Consider the following 19,155-nt stretch of genomic DNA (forward strand, 5'->3'; position numbering starts at 1 on the left):
TTCCTTCCTTCCTTCCTTCCTTCCTTCCTTCCTTCCTTCCTTCCTTCGCAGAATCTATGATGTTCTAGTTGTTTTGGTGACAGGTTTCCATGTTCTACCCCTCCTTGATGGTACCTTAAGTGGTCTGGGTACCACTTCTGTACTGGGAAACCTAACTCAGTGTTGGATGGATGGTCTGGAAGGAGATTCAGAAACAAGTGCTTTAAAAAATTATTTTTAATCATTAAGAACTAAAAGGGTAAAAATGAATAAAATATGGCTGACACATATATATCTTCAGTATATTATTTTCCACAGAAAAGCTGCAAAACTCCTGACATGGCCTGACATCATAGAAGTGAAATATTTCCAAAATGAATTGAGCCCAAATATTTTATATATGGTGGAAGCTCTATCTAGTCTAATTCAATATTTAGCAGTATTTATAATGAATAACAAGCAGTAACATTTTAAGTTCAAATTTCCTACTTTAAAAATAATTTTTCAAGTTAGTGAAGGATGGATTTCTACTCTCCATCTTTACCTACCACTGGTGATAAAGGGTACCTTCCTGATAGTGATTCAATTATAGCAACTTAGAAATTTAAATTTTAGAAAGAAAGAAACATTCATTTCATTGACAGCTAATCTCTGGCTCACTACACAGGGGGGAAGGGAGGGGGCTGAATGGTCATGGGGAGGAAGCTAAGAACAGTTAAACTTCTTTTAATTAACAGTATTTTATTCAGTAGATTACATAAGACATAAGTACTTTTTAAAAATTGGGCAACTTATCAGTGTTTTTCTCATAAGAATGTTAGTGAAGAAATTAATGCATTGGTAAAGACTGCTAAAAGAGACAGAAGGAATTAAGAAAGGATAGCACATAAATTGAAGAAACGTTGGCTTAAGGCACAGAATAAAATTTTATTCAAAGCACAGTTCAGCTATTTCTTTCTGAAAATTAAAAATTTTTATTTTAGTTTATTTAAAAAATGTCTCCCTTATGGGTGAACCAATAAGGTGAAAGAGAATTGTAATAACTTTTCATTTCTGCTTTTCAAGGAGTAATTCATTCTGCTTTATTCACTTGAGAGACTGAAGCCATTTTACTGTTGAATTTTATAAAGCTTGCGTGAACAAGTTCTGTTCACCTATAAGCCCAAGTTGACATGGTTGTAATCTTCCTTTTCTCACTGGCTGCTTCATTTACCATAGAGAAATCCTTTCTTCAGCATTATTTTCTCCCTAGAATGTAAGCTTCTTTAGGACAAATTCTTGGCTTATTCATCACTGTATTCCCAGCAACTAAAACAATATCTGACACATACAGAGCCCTCAGTAAGTGCTTGTTGAAGATTTGGGTTGATACAAGTGCAAGCAAGGTGCCTTTAGTCCCCTTTTATTGTGCCATAATGTCCTGGTTGTTAATCTGAAGAAGAATTAGATCATTTTGTGAACTCCATTGACACTGTATTGAAAGTTTATTCACTTACTCTTTCACTCATTCATTCATTGATGTATTTTGTGTTTATGGCACTAAGACGGACATTGAGGACCGCAAGGATTTATAGGATGCAGCCCTTACTAAGCACTAAATTCACTGAAGATTAAAAAGCCTATTCAGGGCTTCCCTGGTGGCGCAGTGGTTGAGAATCCGGCTGCCGATGCAGGGGACACGGGTTCGTGCCCCGGTCTGGGAAGATCCCACTTGCCGCGGAGCGGCTGGGCCCGTGAGCCACGGCTGCTGAGCCTGCGCGTCCGGAGCCTGTGCTCCGCGACGGGACAGGCCACTGCAGTGAGAGGCCCGCGTATCGCAAAAAAAGAAAAAAAAAAAAAAAAAAAAAGCCTATTCAAACTCAGGTGATACGATGACAAACATAATGTATTTGAACAGCCCAAGGCGGAATGTAGCCTTTCTTAGGAATGCTCTTTTATGAGGTATCATTACTTTGTTCTTTTAAAAGCTTCTGTTCATCTTGAAAAACTAGGGACTCATAAATTTCTGCAACTGGATTGGCAACTCCTTAGGGGCAGAAATAATATCTTTACTTGTATCTCCTATAAAGGGCAGAGTCTTTCTTTTAATTGGAAATCAATAAATATATGTTGGATGATTGGGTTATACTACTAAAAACACACTAACCTGCTGTAGAGATTTAAAGTGGTAATAATGATTCTAGTTTGTCTTCCATATAGAGCAGGGATGGAGATATCTTGCCTTATGAAAACTGACTCTATTGGGTAGCCCTAAGATCTTTACAGAAAGGATATATTGCAGAGATTGTTATAGTTCTAAAGTGATGATGAGTAGATGTCTCCATGAATCTTTCCTGTGGGGTGCATACAAATTCATTTCCCTGGACTTGTATATGAATAAACTGTGTCCAATTTGCATTGAGAAACCCACTACAAAGGAAATTACCCTACAGTTTGCAAGGCAGCGATAGAGACACAGATGTAGAGAACAAACATATGGACACCAAGGGGGGAAAGCAGGGGTGTGTGGTGGGTGGGTGTTGGGAGTGGTGGGATGAATTGGGAGATTGGCATTGACATATTTACACTAATATGTATAAAATAGATAACTAATAAGAACCTGCTGTATAGAAAAATAAATAAAACAAAAAACCAAAAAAACAACAGAAAAGGAAATTACCCTATGGATAAAAGATGTGAGGAAGATGTTTTCCGAATGGATTGAATTTCTAGTGTTTGTCTTGTGTTATCTGAAGAAAGCAATACCTTCCTTCATCCTTTTAATACATGACAAGAAATTTGACAGGGGCTGGGAAATGATAGCCAAATTTTATTCAGCCTTCTGCCTTCCCAACAGTAAAATCCTAATTAAATAAGTATTAGATCCAGGATAGACTAAAGCGTGAGATAGAATAAAAGAAGACCCTTGCAATAACGTAATGAGAAAAGTATTTTTAAACCGAATTAGCACTGTTTGAAAAATGAGGCAAACTTGATTCTTTCAAATGTAGGGCTCTCAAGAGGTGAAATTTTGTACACACAGCACAGATGTGTGCTGACAGATATTCAGAAAAGGGGGAAGATCATGCTGTGGAAAAACTGACATGAGTTGGTCATATAAATCTTCGGAACAATCACAGATGAGTCATGGCAAATTCTTACAAAGAATGCATTTTAATAAAAAATGTATGATTTATCTAAGGTGTCTCAATTTTTAAAAATTGTACTGATTAGCAAGAAAGAGAGGGAGGTGATGTGAATTCAGTTTTTTTCAAATCAAAAGGGAAGCAAAGAGGGGAAAAGAGTCAGTCTCTGTAAATGTCTTTTCAGTGGAATCTGGAAAAACCAGCTAGCCATTTCTTTCACTTTAGGGTCTCTCAAAATCATAAATTCTTGGAGGCCTGAAACTGATTTTCTCTATGGATATCCTTGTTTCTAATATAGGTTATAAAAAAGATAAGTTGTAAGAGAGAGAAGAGTTAAGTTGCTGAGTTTGTTTAAATGTGGGTGGCTGGCTCTAAGAATTCATCCGGGACCTATGCTCACTCTGTCTTCTTGTTCGGTTATCCTCACCATGTGGCTTCCATCTTGTGATATGTCCACACTTCAAGCCAGCAGAGCAGAGAGCATACCCCTTCTTTCTTATTTAGTTATTTGGATTCCTTTTTGTTTTTTGGCCACACTGCACAGCCAGGCCCAGCAGTGAGAGCACCGAGTCCTGACTACTGGACCGCCAGGGAATTCCCATATACCCCTTCTGTTTTTTGTTGTTGTTTTTTGTTTTTGTTTGTTTATTTTTAATATATTTATTTATTTATTTATTTTTATTTTTGGCCGTGTTGGGTCTTTGTTGCTGTGCGTGGGCTTTCGCTAGCTGCGGCGAGCAGGGGTCACTCCCCGCTGCAGTGGGCTTTCGCTAGCTGCGGCGAGCGGGGGTCACTCCCCGCTGCAGTGCGCAGGCCTCTCACTGTCATGACCTCTCTTTGTTGCACAGCACAGGCCCCAGGTGCGCAGGCTTCAGTAGTTGTGGCACGTGGGCTCAGTAGTTGTGGCTCGCGGACTCTAGAGCCCAAGCTCAGCAGTTGTGGCACATGGGCCTAGCTGCTCTGCGGCATGTGGGATCCTCCCAGACCAGGGCTCGAACCTGCGTCCCCTCGTTGGCAGGTGGATGGCAGTGAAACCTCTGGTACTTCCTGAGAGATGGCAGGAATATGGGTCCATTCCCCACCTTAACCTGGAACCACTGACTGCCTAGCTGATGCCACCAGGCTATAAATGGTTGCCAGGCTAGGGCTGGGGCTCTTGCTCTGCTAGGAGTTTCCTACTTTACCCAAGGTCCCTGTGGCACTGTTACCCTCAGAGAGGTCATAAAGTATCTGGGCCCTTTTCAGCAAGTGATTCTGGCCAGCCAGAGCAGAACTCTCTCTGTATAACTACCTGCTTATGTTAATTAAATTTAACACATGAGTTATGCATGGTAGGTCCTAGAAATATCAATCTGTGTCCACAAAAATCTTACAATCCATGTAGAAGGCAAGCCCAATAAAAATAACATTACAAGGGAGAATAAATTAAGTGCCCAAAGAGGTGAAAGGCAGTAATGTCATATCTGTGGAGGAAGCAAGTGTCCTATCAATGCACTTTGAATGAATTATGGCAAAGCTATATCATATGAGTAATTAATTGAATAATACATGCTCTAACTGAAAGGGAGGGGGCAAGAAACAAAACAACTAAATTAGGGCAAGGCCATTTCCATCTGCCCTTCTAGTTAATGAGAATGCATCCTGGAGTGAGCGGGAGATGGGAGCTATGAATCTGCCCTTTCCTCGGTAGCCTCAGTCCTCTTGGGCGGTAGAAGTTTGCAATGACAAATCCGATATTGGACTTTAAATGTGATTTGAGGAGTTACACAGATGAGCTGTGACTAAGTTGCTTTATGCCTATGTGTTGATTCTATGACCTAACCAGAAATACAAGAAGTTACTCCACCTTATAGGAGTCTGACAAACACAGATGAAGAAAAGAACGTTCCTGGTGGAGGAAATGGCATGAACAAAGGCAGAGATGGGGCAGAGTAGACTATTGGGTGAACACAGGGAAGAGCTGGGAGAGGAACCTCAGGAAATGAACTGGAAGCTGAATATTTGCCCATCCGGACACCAGTTTTTCTATACTGTTCAGAATCCATCAGACTTAGGGCTCACTTCACATTCACACACAAGACGTCCGTTCTTGTGATGGGGAGTAAGTACGATGGCTTTCGGCTTTCTCCATCTCCCCAGCACTCCCCATGTTCCACGCCTTCATCCTTCCTGCTTTTTCTTTGAGATAATGAAGTGGAAGTTATGTGATCGTGAATTCAAATCCAGATGCTGTGAATCTGGGTCGTTTGGGGCTCATTTTCTCTTCTCTCCATTAGCATCGTAGCCCCTAACCCTCAAGTTTGCCTTGAGGATTAAGTGAGACAAGATAATGTATTTAAGACCCCACATGCTTGGCAAATAGTTGGTTTTCTCACTATCTCGCACCTGTTGGTGGCCCTGTCAAGGTCCTTTGCCTAGGCCTGCTCTTCCCTGCCAACAAAAACATATAGAACTTCGTGATTCCAAGAGTGGACTAGCTGCCCTAAAGCCTTTGCCTCTTTCTTTGACTCACTTTACCCGTCTGAAGTACCATCTCATCCCCTCAGGGCTTTGCTGTCTGCTTGGGAAATTACAAAGCATTGAGCGCAGATCCTAAATAAGAGTCTGGTAACACACCTGCGTTTTAACTGAGGTTTCTGCACACAGATCCCTACTCTAGAGGGAAAGGGTCGGGATTTGGGAGGCTAAGGCAACTTTGTGGAGGGAATTTTAAAAATCAGAGATACCTTCTTTAGTTTTTTTTTGTTTTGGCCACACCGCACAGCTTGGGGGATCTGTTTCCCGACCTGGGATTGAACCCAGGCCATGGCAGTGAAAGCCCCGAATCCTAACCACTAGACCATGAGGGAGCTCCTCTGAGATACCTTCTTTTGTACTCCTCAAATCATACTGTGTCGAGAAGTTGCCAAATCCACCCATGGGAACGGCAGCCTGAGAGAAAGATAAATTGAAATTTATCAGTGAACAGGGAGAATCTATATTCTTTTTTTTAAAAAAATCTTTATTGGAGTATAATTGCTTTACAATGGTGTGTTAGTTTCTGCTTTATAACAAAGTGAATCAGTTATACATATACATATGTTCCCATATCTCTTCCCTCTTGCATGTCCCTCCCTCCCATCCTTCTCGGTGGTCACAAAGCACCGAGCTGATCTCCCTGTGCTATGCGGCTGCTTCCCACTAGCTATCTATTTTATGTTTGGTAGTGTATATATGTCCATGCCAATCTCTCACTTTGTCCCAGCTTACCCTTCCCCCTCCCCATATCCTCAAGTCCATTCTCTAGTAGGTCTGTGTCTTTATTCCTGTCTTACCCCTAGGTTCTTCATGACATTTTTTTTTCTTAAATTCCATATATATGTGTAAGCATACGGTATTTGTCTTTCTCCTTCTGACTTACTTCACTCTGTATGAAAGACTCTAGGTCCATCCACCTCATTACAAATAGCTCAATTTCATTTCTTTTTATGGCTGAGTAATATTCCATTGTATATATGTGCCACATCTTCTTTATCCATTCATCCGATGATGGGCACTTAGGTTGTTTCCATCTCCGGGCTATTGTAAATAGAGCTGCAATGAACATTTTGGTACATGACTCTTGAATGATGGTTTTCTCAGGGTATATGCCCAGTAGTGGGATTGCTGGGTCATATGGTAGTTCTATTTGTAGTATTTTAAGGAGCCTCCATACTGTTCTCCATAGTGGCTGTACCAATTCACATTCCCACCAGCAGTGCAAGAGTGTTCCCTTTTCTCCACACCCTCTCCAGCATTTATTGCTTATAGATTTTTTGATGATGGCCATTCTGACTAGTGTGAGATGATATCCCATTGTAGTTTTGATTTGCATTTCTCTAATGATAGTGATGTTGAGCATCCTTTCATGTGTTTGTTGGCAATCTGTATATCTTCTTTGGAGAAATGTCTATTTAGGTCTTCTGCCCATTTTTGGATTGGGTTGTTTGTTTTTTTGTTATTGAGCTGCATGAACTGCTTGTAAATTTTGGAGATTAATCCTTTGTCAGTTGCTTCATTTGCAAATATCTTCTCCCATTCTGAGGGTTGTCTTTTGGTCTTGTTTATGGTTTCCTTTGCTGTGCAAAAGCTTTGAAGTTTCATTAGGTCCCATTTGTTTATTTTTTTTTAATTTACATTTCTCTAGGAGGTGGGTCAAAAAGGATCTTGCTGTGATTTATGTCATAGAGTGTTCTGCCTATGTTTTCCTCTAAGAGTTTGATAGTTTCTGGCCTTACATTTAGGTGTTTAATCCATTTTGAGCTTATTTTTGTGTATGGTGTTAGGGAGTGATCTAATCTCATACTTTTACATGTACCTGTCCAGTTTTCCCAGCACCATTTATTGAAGAGGCTGTCCTTTCTCCATTGTACATTCCTGCCTCCTTTATCAAAGATAAGGTGACCATATGTGCGTGGGTTTATCTCTGGGCTTTCTATCCTTGAACAGGGAGAATCTATATTCTAATGCTAAAAAATTTATGGTATGACTCTCCCCTAATTTTTTTCCTTTCTGTGTGTTTTGTACCTTAAAATGTTTTGTCAAGAATTATAAAATTTACAAAGGAGAAGTGAAGAATTAAGGAAAATCTCTAGTAACAGCCTGTAATTGAGTTTCATGGATTACAGATTATGTAAAAGATACCAGACTTATTTGCAGAAGACATGTTAGAAGTTTGGAGAAATGAAAGTTCAGGGCTGCTGACATGAGTGTATTTCTTTTGGAAAAAATACACCATAACAACTTCAATGGCAATAACCAATTTATCCTTCATTTCTGGGTTTTAATGCAGATCTGATTGCAACGAAGTACATTGTCCAAGTTTCTAAAATTGGTCAGCTTAACAAACTGAAGTAATTGCAATCAGATGTAGCATAGGATAAGGTCAGCAAGTTATCTGAATGAGGGGAAAAAAATCTGTATAGGATTTTAAAAGGCAATCCCAATATGCTAGAGTTTATTCTTCTACTTCACACCCCCTCTCTCCTTCCCTCCTTCTACCTCTATGCCTTTCTCCACAAAATCCCCATTATTTGGGTCTAAATCATAAAACAGTTCATTAAATTGACAAACCATTCAAAAATCGAGACTCTGCCTCACTGGAAACATAGGGACACAGCAGGAAATACAGAACATGATCCAGGAGCAGGAAGTGATATAAAATGACAGAGAAAATGGAAAGATTTGAAAATGACCTCTGAAGCTCTAGAAAAAAACTCACAGATCCTCCATCAATATGTTCATGAACAAAAATGAAAATTCTATTAAATGTTTTAGGAGGCAGATATTATCCAAGCCTACTGTGTTACAGCTCCAAGCCATCTTTCCTTTGTTCTTTTCATTTACTAGACGTCTCATATAGAAATGTTCAGATGTACTGATCTTGGTGTTGGATTTGCAAGTCCCTTTGCAAGACTATAAAAATAACAACCTTTAGTAGATTCGAAAGCAAATAGGAGTCCCTTTTGCATTCATGGAGTTATTATGCAAACAGGGTCAGTGAGTGGGCAGTGTACAGACAATAATTAATATTTTGGAGAGATGACATAGAGAACCAGAGAGTGCCTGGACAGGAAGCAGCTGGGTGGTCTAATCCAAATTCTGTCCCTGATTTCTGTGAACTGGGAGAAGAACATTTCCCGGTTAAGGAAACTTAACTTCTTTTTGCCTAGTATTTTATCTTGAAACTAGAGAGGACTTCATAAATGATTTTTCAACATGCTTCAGAGAGCTCTGGGGGCTCAGAGGAGCTGTTTAGAGACCATAGGAGTCTAAAGGCCAAGATGGGAGGGGCTGCTGAGCAAGAGTCCTGGTACTTTCCACCTGATTCAATCAGAACATCTCTACAGACTTGCTTTACTTCTTTATGTTTCCAGTTTATGGTGCTTTTGAACAAATAATTCTGTGGTAAAAATAAAAACATAGAAAATTGAAAAACTCTGAATGAAAGTATCTCTGTTCTGGGAACCACTTTCCTACCCTGTGCATCTGTAAAAGTCTTCCAAAAACTTTACTAAGCTCTTTGAGGACATGAATTATAAAATCATAGACTTATGGTCTTTTACGACTTCAAGAAGACTGAGAGATTTTTTTTACCCATGAGAAAACTGGATCCTGGAAAGGTTTAGATTTACTGATGTCACATAGCCAGTTAGTGTGTTATTCATGTTTGAATGTCTCATGTCACCTGTATATTGTAGTTGTACAATATATACTTTTAAAATGATTCTTTGATTTTTCACATTAAAGCTGAAAAGACTGGGAAAATCTCTATTCACTTGGTGATTGTAGGTCTTTCTGTGTATGTGTGTCCTTTCTATTTTGGTACTTTCCTGTTAAAATGAGTGTATTTCCTGAAATCCGTATCTCTTGTGTTTCTTTGCTTCCCTCCTTTAGCTCATAGAGAATTTATCCAAAGACTGAAGAGTTTTTGCAAAAAAACATTAAATGCCTTGGCTTGTGCTTCTATAAATTCTCAGATTTTAACCTAAGTGGTTTCCTGATTAATGAGAGCCCTAGATTTGTGTTCACCAGTGCCCTGTAGCACATGCCAACTCCCCGCCACAGATTTACTATGATCTAGAAGATGGATTCTTTTTCAGTTTGCATGGTCCTGCGTCTTGAGACATTCTTTCCATCTGCAACTTTTTGTTATATTGCAATTCATAATGTGGTGATGGGAAGGCAGGGGAAATTCTGCTATTTTCACTTCCTGGTTGAAGTCGATGCTAAAGTCAAATACTTCTCATGGAACTGTTAGAAAAAAACGTCAAATATATGAAAATTAGAGTAAAGGAAGGCTGTCATTGAGAGAAATGTCTAACTAAAAATTACCCAATCTTCTAGAGGCATATATCTTTGTTTGACTTGCTGTTTGTTTCGATTAGGACCTACCCAGGCACACAGTTTTTGCTTCCCAGAGTGAATTCCAAGTGGCCCTAGAACCTTTCCTTTGTTGAATCTTTTTTCTCTTTTGTTTTTATTTTCCTTCCTGTTTTTCTATTTCTTTCTATTTTTGTATTTTTGTTTCTGGATCTTGCCTAGGTGAGTTGGTCTGTGATGTTTGTCTATATTAGGGTTAGGACTCTGTTTCTTTCTATGGCTGGGACCAAGGATTGATAGTCATCAGATCTACTGGTTATAACTGTATAAATAATAGAACAGCCTGTATATAAAATTTATTGTTTGGGTATTGTGTCTTTCTACAACTTGCTCTGGAGTCTAGTGGTTATCAGACCATTAGGCTGGACTCAACTGAGTAGTCAGTCAGGAGATCACTCTGTATATAGTAATATAGTTTGTGCACAACTGATAAATTATTCCCTGTTGGAGACAGTGATAACTGGAAATCTTGTTTTATAATCTGATCACTTTGTGATCTCTCTCAGGTGAACAGTCGAGAGTTATCTTCTGTTGAGTGACATGCCACAGAGAAATGGAAATTGTTAGTCTTTTTTTGGTCTGTTTTTAATGAGCTTAAATCAACTATGACAATGTTTCATGACCCGTGAAAAGTAGAATGGTCCTTTGAGATCCAGACTAGTAAGATTTTGTGTTCTGCGGGGGTTTTTTTTTTGTTGTTGTTTTGTTTTTTGACCTATGGCTAAAGTTGTAGAACTGATGCTGTAAGCTCTTTTTGTGCTCGTATGGCTATAATTGAGAAAAGTCTTTATCTCTCACTGTGTAAGTTTGAAATATTTTCCTACTTTCTGAAGATATTACTAAATTAGATTATAAAACCCCTAAAATTGAAAGAGCTCTTTTCTGATTGATTTATGTATCTCCATTCATTTAGTTCTTTTACATGTCTCTATGTATCTCCATTCATTTAGATCTTTTAAATGTCTCTCTGCAACATTTTGTAGTTATCAGTATACTGGTCTTGCATGGCTTTTGTCAAATTTATATTTAAGTATTTCATATATTTTGATGTTATGGTAAATGATATTTTTATTAATTTTAATTTCCAGTTGCTTATTATTAATATATAGACATGAAAATAATTTTTGTATAGTGTTCATGTATCCTGTACCCTTGCTCAACTCCTTTGTTAGCTTGAATAGTCTATTGTAGATTACTTGAGATTTTATACAATGCCAAGTATGGCATCCATGAATAAAGCTTCTGTTTACCTCATTTTTCCAATTTATATGCCTTGTTTTTCTTGCTTTATTGCATTGTCTAAAACAGTATTGAATAGAAGTGGTGAAAGCAGATAGCTTTTCTCAAATTATCCTTTCTTGAGGGAATATATTCATTATATCATGATTAATTATGTATGATGTTAGCTGTAAGTTTGTGGTAGATTGTCCTTAATCAGGTTGAAGAAGTTCTCCTTCTTCTTTTTTCAAAGTTTTTGTCATGAATGAGTATTCAATTTTGTCAAAAATTTTTTCATATGTGTTGAGAAGATCATACTTTTATTCAGTATGTTAATATGATGAAATACCTTGGTTGATTTTATAATGCTTAATTCAACTTGCATTCTTGGGATAATATCATTTGGTCATGATATTACCCTTTTTATAAACAGCTTGATTCAATTTTCTGAAATTTTGCTAAGGATTTTCATTTCTCTGTCCATGAAGGATATTAATTTTGGTATTCTGTTCTTGTAATGTCTTTGTCTGGTCTCCCTATTAGGGTAATACTGGCTTTGTAAAAGGACTTGGGAAGTATTCTTTCCTCTTCAATTTTCTGTAGACAGATATACATAATAGAATCAATATTATTTCTTTTTTTTTAGACATATGAGGAAATTCAGTTAAATCAACTTGGGAGGGGTGTTGTTGGAAAATTTTAACTACAAATTCAACTGCTTCTAAGCAATAAGCTGAGGCAATCATAGAGCTCACCTCATTTGTTTCTCTTCTCTTAGAAATCATGGTCCTGTGCTTGCTATTGTTCATGTCTGAAGAATCATTGCTTCATATAATTTTATTCAGTGTTCTAGCTGTTTAGGGTGGGGTGATAAATCCTGTCTCTGTTATTACATCATTGTTAGAAGACGAAGATTTCGTCTCATTCTGATGTGTTTATTCTTAAAGATGTTTTGTTAAAAAAAGATTAAAGTTTTGGGAATTCCCTGGTTCTCCAGTGGTTAGGACTTGGTGCCTTCACTGATGGGGGCCCAGGTTTGATACCTGGTTGGAGAACTATGATCCCATAAGCCACACTGTGTGGCAAAAAATATATATATAATTAATTAATTTTTTTTCAATCTTCAAGTCACAAATTAGTCATGGATTACCCAGCTGGTTCTCAACAAGAATTTATGAAATGATATTCTATACTCATTAGGTAATCCTACCAGATAGCAGGATTTTATATGTCAGTAAAATAACTTTCTATGCTTTGTAATGACTTTGTTATATCTTTATTTGTTTAAAAAAAGCAAATAAAAAAGTTTCTCGGGGGCTTCCCTGGTGGCTCAGTGGTTGGGAGTCTGCCTGTCGATGCAAGGGACATGGGTTTGTGCCCCGGTCCGGGAGGATCCCACATGCTGCGGAGCGGCTGGGCCCGTGAGCCATGGCCGCTGAGCCTGCGCATCCGGAGCCTGTGCTCCGCAACGGGAGAGGCCACAACAGTGAGAGGCCTGCATACCACAAAAAAAAAAAGGGGAATTTTAGACGCACACACACAAGGAGAATGCCATGTGAAGATGAAGGCGGAGACCAGGGAGATGCTTCTGTAAGCCCAGGAATGCAAACTGTTGCCAGCAAAACACAAGAAGCAAGGTGAGAGTCATGGAACAGCTTCTCTCACAACGCTTAGAAGGAACCAACTCTGCTAACACCTGCATCTTGGACTTCTAGCTTGAAGAACTATGAGACGATAAATTTCAGTTGTTTCACCCACCCAGCTGGTGGGCCATTGTTCAGGCAGCCCCAGAAAACTAATACACTGTGGATATCATCAATGAACTACTTTACATCTGATATTCTATGGGTAAAACAAAGTAAAATGCTTGACTCTGTGAGTGCTATAACGTTTTAAAATGTGGTTCTTATCGCTGAAAGACTTATGATTGATGTGGTGAGGTACAATATGGTCTTGAAAAATTAACAAAATTCTAGAGAGGTTGGGGTGAGGAGTGATTCACAAATTGTTTAAAGGCTTGTTGCAACAGCTGGATCAGGTCAAAAAGAGAAAATTACCTAACACAGTACAACCCTGGAAGTGATAAATATGGTGGAAGTATTGATTAAAGCACAGCTTGTTAGAGCACCGAAGTGAACACGCTCATCTGCAGGTGAGGGCAATAGGTAGAATCTTTCAAACCCAGGGCAAGAACAAATCCATAGCCATAGGGAAGTAAGGAAGGACAAAAAGAAGGCAAAAGAAGGTGAACAAAGTGTTAACAGAGAGAGGGGAAAAAGAGGAAACTAACACATATTGATTACCTATTTGCTAGAAACTGTTCTAGACTTTTTGAAAAACATTTTCTCTCATTGAATCCTCAAGGCAGCCAGGTTAAACATTCATTTAGCAGTTAATATATTTGAGGTTCAGAGAGGTCAAGCATATTGCCCCAGGCCACAAAAGGCTCGGCTAATGAGTGGCAGAATAGAGTTTTAAACCTAGGCTGTTCTGGCTCCAAAATGCATGCTCATTTTAATGCCTTCCAGTTACTCTCATAATAATATAATGATATGGAATAAATATAACACAAGTGGCTTAACATTAGCTATAGTTATGGTAGTTATTAGTGCTGCTCATTAATTTCATCACTTCTTAGTTCGCTTCTGAACTTTCTGCCTCCTTTGGGCAGGTCATGGATTGATTCTAGCCCATTGTTTTGGCTTGTTCAGGGGGAAGCAACAGACGTCACTTCTAGGCCAGAACTTGGAGTCACTAGGGAAAGACCCTCCAGAGCCCTGATTTCTTTGCCCCATAGTAGAAATGTGTATTGAGATGTAGATTCAATTAACCCACGTCCCCGCAAAACTGCAATGAACAAACTCCTCAACTGACCCACGCTGGATACAAAATATGAGTGAAAAATAAACTTTGTTGGTTTAAAGTGATACTGACTGATAAAATAACATACAGTAACTTTTTTTGTAAAATGAGGGATGTAGGAACTAAAGGTCCTTCATGTCTAAAATGTTATGATTCTAGGCAGGTTTTGTTACTATAATTGCATTTAAAAAGCTAATTTGCAGTCTATTTAAATTATGAAACAAATTCATAAGTGTGCAAATGAAGTGAGTAAATTACTATTGGGAATGCGTTCTGATGTCAGTTATTTTTGTTTCTAATCGTCAGATGTGTGATGGTGATTATAAATCTGTTGTTTGGGTACAAGGTGCTGGCGAGCCCCTTGTAGGGTTCACGCTTGTACCCCATGGTGGTGATGAGCAGGAAGGACTAACACAATGAGAGCCTCTTGTATGGTACCAAACAGTAACAGCAAGATATTTGAAAGGGCAGGGAATTCACTGGAAAGTTTCACAGAATCAGAGCTATTACATGTTTCATTTTTGATCACCTGGCAGAGGGAATACATGGCTATGGCTATGTAATACATAGCCTGGCTATGGAATCAGAAATCACTTTGGGCTGACATGCCTAGAGACATTTCATGAGAAAGACAAGACTTGAACAGAAACTTAATGACTTGGAAAGAAAGAGACTGGTTGGCTTGTGGGCAGGAGGGGGTCAGGTAGAGATAGATAAACACATAGAGATGGCAAAAGCAAAGGGTGTATTGGTGTGGCAGGATCAGTGAAATACTGTGGCTGTACATAAGTGTGAAAATTTTTATTTCTAAACCGAAGATAGAACCCCAAATGTATGCAACAGTCAACATATTCACAATGAGATAATATGTGCAACAGTGATCCCAGCAGGCACTGGCATCTAGAGTGGGCGTGGTATTCAGGGCTATGTGGATGCTTGGTGTGAGCTTCAGTTGAAGGTGGGGAGGAGACTTTGCCTGATGGAAGAGAAATAACGATGTGAAGGAGCAGCGGGAAATGAGGAACTTGCTAATCCATCCTCCCAAACCTGGGACACAGGATTTAAAGGTTCTATCTGGAGAAACTTTCTGGGAACAGGCAATCCTCAGGGCAGTGCCGGTCTTCAGGAAAGGCTAGGAGGCCAAAGGAATAATCATGGGATTAAGAGAATTGGCCCCCCCCAGTTCCAGGGAGCACTGAAGAAGTGTTAGGAAGAGAAGATAATTGTAGGAATCTGAGTAAGAAAAGAGGCAGCTCAGGGCAATATGAGGATAAAATATTGAAAGAGGAGAGATGATCAGAACCCAAGGGGCAAGGGAGGTGAGCAGGATGGGTTTAGCTGGCCACGAGTTGCCAAGGTTATACCCAGGGATCCCCTGGTGGACTCACAGGTGGTGGCCCTCAGGCCTGTCCATAGTCAGCCTGGTGACACTGCCCTTTCCAGAAAGAGAGAACCTCCAGGGGATGCGTGCAGTCCTACCTTTTTGGAAAGAGTCATCTGCATCTTCCAAGGACGGGCTAGCTGTCCTTGAGATTTTCCACATTATCCGTAAGTGGGATAAGAATCTCCACACTGTTGTAAGCAGGACTTGTGATCCAGCAACTGTTGCTCACCGCCATCACCAAGAAGCAAAGATGGACTGAAAATCTTTGCTGGAAACTTTGCAAAAAACACCTCTGAGACCTTCTTGGGAATCTAGAAGGCCTCATCTTCAAGTACCATCCTCTGGAGAAATAACTGTAGCTCTTGGGGATACCAAATCAATGACAACTCAGTAGAAACAGAAATAATTTAGGTTTAAAATGATTTTTGTGTCTATGTTAAGTTCATTTCCTTTTCAGCTATCCTGGGGAATGGCCGCCTTCTCGAAATTGTTAAATTGTAGGAAAAAGGCAATGACTTAGGAGAGGTTTTTCTTCCACTGTCTATCCCCTAAGGATCATTGCAGAAAACAAATCCCACTCAGTGCTGCCTGGGGCTTTAGGCTGAGTGGAGCAGAGGCAGCTCTGAGTGGGAGCTGATCCAACACAGGGGACTCACTGAAATGCTGCCCCACATGTAGAACCAAGCCCAAGTTTAACACGGGGAATGTATTTTGATAGGCCCCTATTCCAGTCTCCCTATGACCTCCAGAAGCAGCGATAGTAATTCAGGTGCCATATCGCGCTCACAAAGGCTGAAATCAGAGATGTTTTACTCATCTGTTACTGCCACAGATTTGCTTTGAGCTCACTCTTAAATTATTTAAAATCTTTCTCTGCTCTCTTTCATATGGCCCATGATTCAATTATCCAAGTTAAGCAGCCAAAAGCAATCAAAAATGATGGAAATAAAGACAAGAAATGGTTTTATTTACAATGCAAATGATCTGGTTCCTTCTCAAATAAGAGAACAAATCAAATTAGCTGCTCTTCAAATTGAGAGGAAGGCACTGTACAGAGCTGGCACTTATCAGAGCAGGGTTCTCCAGCGGCTCTTGGCTCTGGGGAGGGCTTCAGATGAATTTCACCATAGCAAGGGTTTGATTCAATGCATGTAATTGGAATGAAAAAAATATTGCAGGCAGTGGAAATGTACTCCATTACGACCTGACAAAATGCAGGTGCCAAATGGCTGTCAGAATGTCTCAGTGTCCAAATGACAAATACCCAGGGGAAGCAATGCAAAGTAACAAGGACAGCATTTATTAGCACTTCTACAACCTTGGAGGCTCAAAGAACAGCTGTTTTACCTAATTCAGTGTTTTCCCCTCCAGGGGGAAGATGGGCACAGCAAGACTTGCTCCTAGGAAGAAGGCTGGGGTGAGAGGTTAGGTGAGGGATAGAAATACTCTCTTCCACCTGGTTATTTTTCCACCTCAGTGCCAACTATTTTTCTCCCTGGAATTCCTCAGAAATGCTGACCATCACTCAGTGCTTCATCTTGCTTATAATAAACTCTCCGTGTGTCCTTTTACATCTCTCTTACAGCTTAGCAACCTGGCTTGCTAGTTACACTGGTCATCTAGATGCAAGAATATAAACATACAGTGCTCTGATAGCCAGAATATCACCCCACAAAAAGGAGTGGATAGGGCTTCCCTGGTGGCTCAGTGGTTGAGAGTCCGCCTGCCGATGCAGGGGACACGGGTTCTTGCCCCGGTCCGAGAAGATCCCACATGCCGCGGAGCAGCTGGGCCCGTGAGCCATGGCCACTGAGCCTGCGCGTCCGGAGCCTGTGCTCTGCAACGGGAGAGGCCACAGCAGTGAGAGGCCCGTGTACCGCAAAAAAAAAAAAAAAAAAAAAAAAGAAGTGGATAAGTTCATCAAAGAATAGTGGGTGAAGAGAAGACAGAGATCCAGTTTTCTAAGGAAAACACTTCAAAGTAAAATAGTTCCCTAAAGAAAAACTGTCCTCTTTTGCAACCTACAGAGTTGTTCAATTGACTGCAGCCTCTTTCTCTCCTAGAGAAGCAGCAAGCACAGCAGAGTAAGGTGCAGTGGTTTTCTGTGGAGGAGTAGGGCTCCTACCTCGGCTCATAGGGTAGGAGTCACATTCCAGAAGTGGTGAGCATCTACCTTCTCCTGCAGCTGAGCTCCCTGAGCAGCTTGGATGTGGGAATCCTGAATGGAGCCCAGACTTTGGAAATTACGGCAAAGTGATAACTCCCAGCAATAATTTTACCTGGATAGTTCACCGTCTTTCTAGTGCTGAGTCCAGTGTTAGGCATATAGTAGGTGTTAGTAGCGTCTTTAATGAGAGAGAGGGAGATGGCTAGGATGCTAAAACCCTGAATCTTCCACTGCCTGCCTACCACCTTTGCAGGTCCTCGGGGAAGCAAGAAGATGGGACCCTCCAGGAAAAATAACACTCTATTCCTAGCTGAGGTTTTGGCGGTAAACTTTTATGTAGCTTCCTATTGAGAAAATGATTTGCACAGCACATTATCTATGAGGTATCTGTTACCCAGACTAGACGTTGGAGAGCAGAGCTGTCGACAGTTTTCCCACCCTTAACCTCTTCCTGAAGCTTCTTTTACAAGGTCTAATCACTCAGCAGTTGAGAGGTCACTTTCTCTCAAGAGACTGCCACCACCATTTTCCTATTGTAAGAAAAAGAGACAATCCAAAGGAAAATTCCCACCAAATTCCATCAAAGCAAAGAATTTTTTGTAACTTTGATCCTTTCTGCGAATGCTCCAATCTCTAGTTAAGTTTGCCTAATTTTTAAATCTTTGACCTTCGTCCAAATTTTTCTCAATGTAGATTAAGCAGCTGGACAAAAGTTCTACCTTTAGCTCTTTGTTTGTGGAGGTTGGAATACGCATCTCACATATGATTTGCATGAATCAATGAAGAAACACAGAAACTCTGCCTCTGCACTTCTCTTTCCAGATCTCGAGATCATATCTGTACTGGCAGAGGATCTCCAAGCTACTGTTAATACAGTATCCAAGATAGCCAAGCCGGTGTCATCCTTCCAATAATTACACTAAGTGCTGGTAATTCACAAAATGTTTTGGATCATTCAAATAGCAGTGACTGACAAATTTACTTCAATCCTGGTTGTATTTGGGGATTCTTAATAAGAATAACTTTTGATCAACTCTTATATTAACATTATTTTTAATAATCAAACACCTTACAGTACATCTAAATTATCTCATTATTATAAAATGGGAGTCTCTCTTGGTGATGTGAAATATGTTTTATGTCAGATTCAGTCACCCCCAGCTTTGCATGAAAACATTGGAGGAGATACAGTTCATTTTAAACATGATAAAATGTAGTCAATTTAAAGGATGAGAAAGCCCAGGCAAAAATCCTGTTTCAAAAACAGCACCATAGCACAGGTAGCTTTATGAGAAGTAGGAACAACTGAAGATAGGTTAGAATAAAGAAAAACAGTGATGGAATCCTTAGGGAGTAGAGAGAAACTTATCGATGAATACATATGAAACACCTTAGGAGAACTCTCAGAAGTAACTGGGAAATTTTTGAATAGTAGATGTAACGCTTGAAAAATTAATTTGGGTTATTCTTCTGGGGACCGTACGTAGTCTAGAAAGAGAAGGTAGAAAAGAATCACACCA

The sequence above is a fragment of the Aethalodelphis obliquidens genome, unplaced genomic scaffold (assembly GCF_003676395.1).
Source record: "Aethalodelphis obliquidens isolate GAN/ISIS:26980383/991018 unplaced genomic scaffold, ASM367639v1 scaffold3, whole genome shotgun sequence".
Lineage (NCBI taxonomy): Eukaryota > Metazoa > Chordata > Mammalia > Artiodactyla > Delphinidae > Aethalodelphis > Aethalodelphis obliquidens.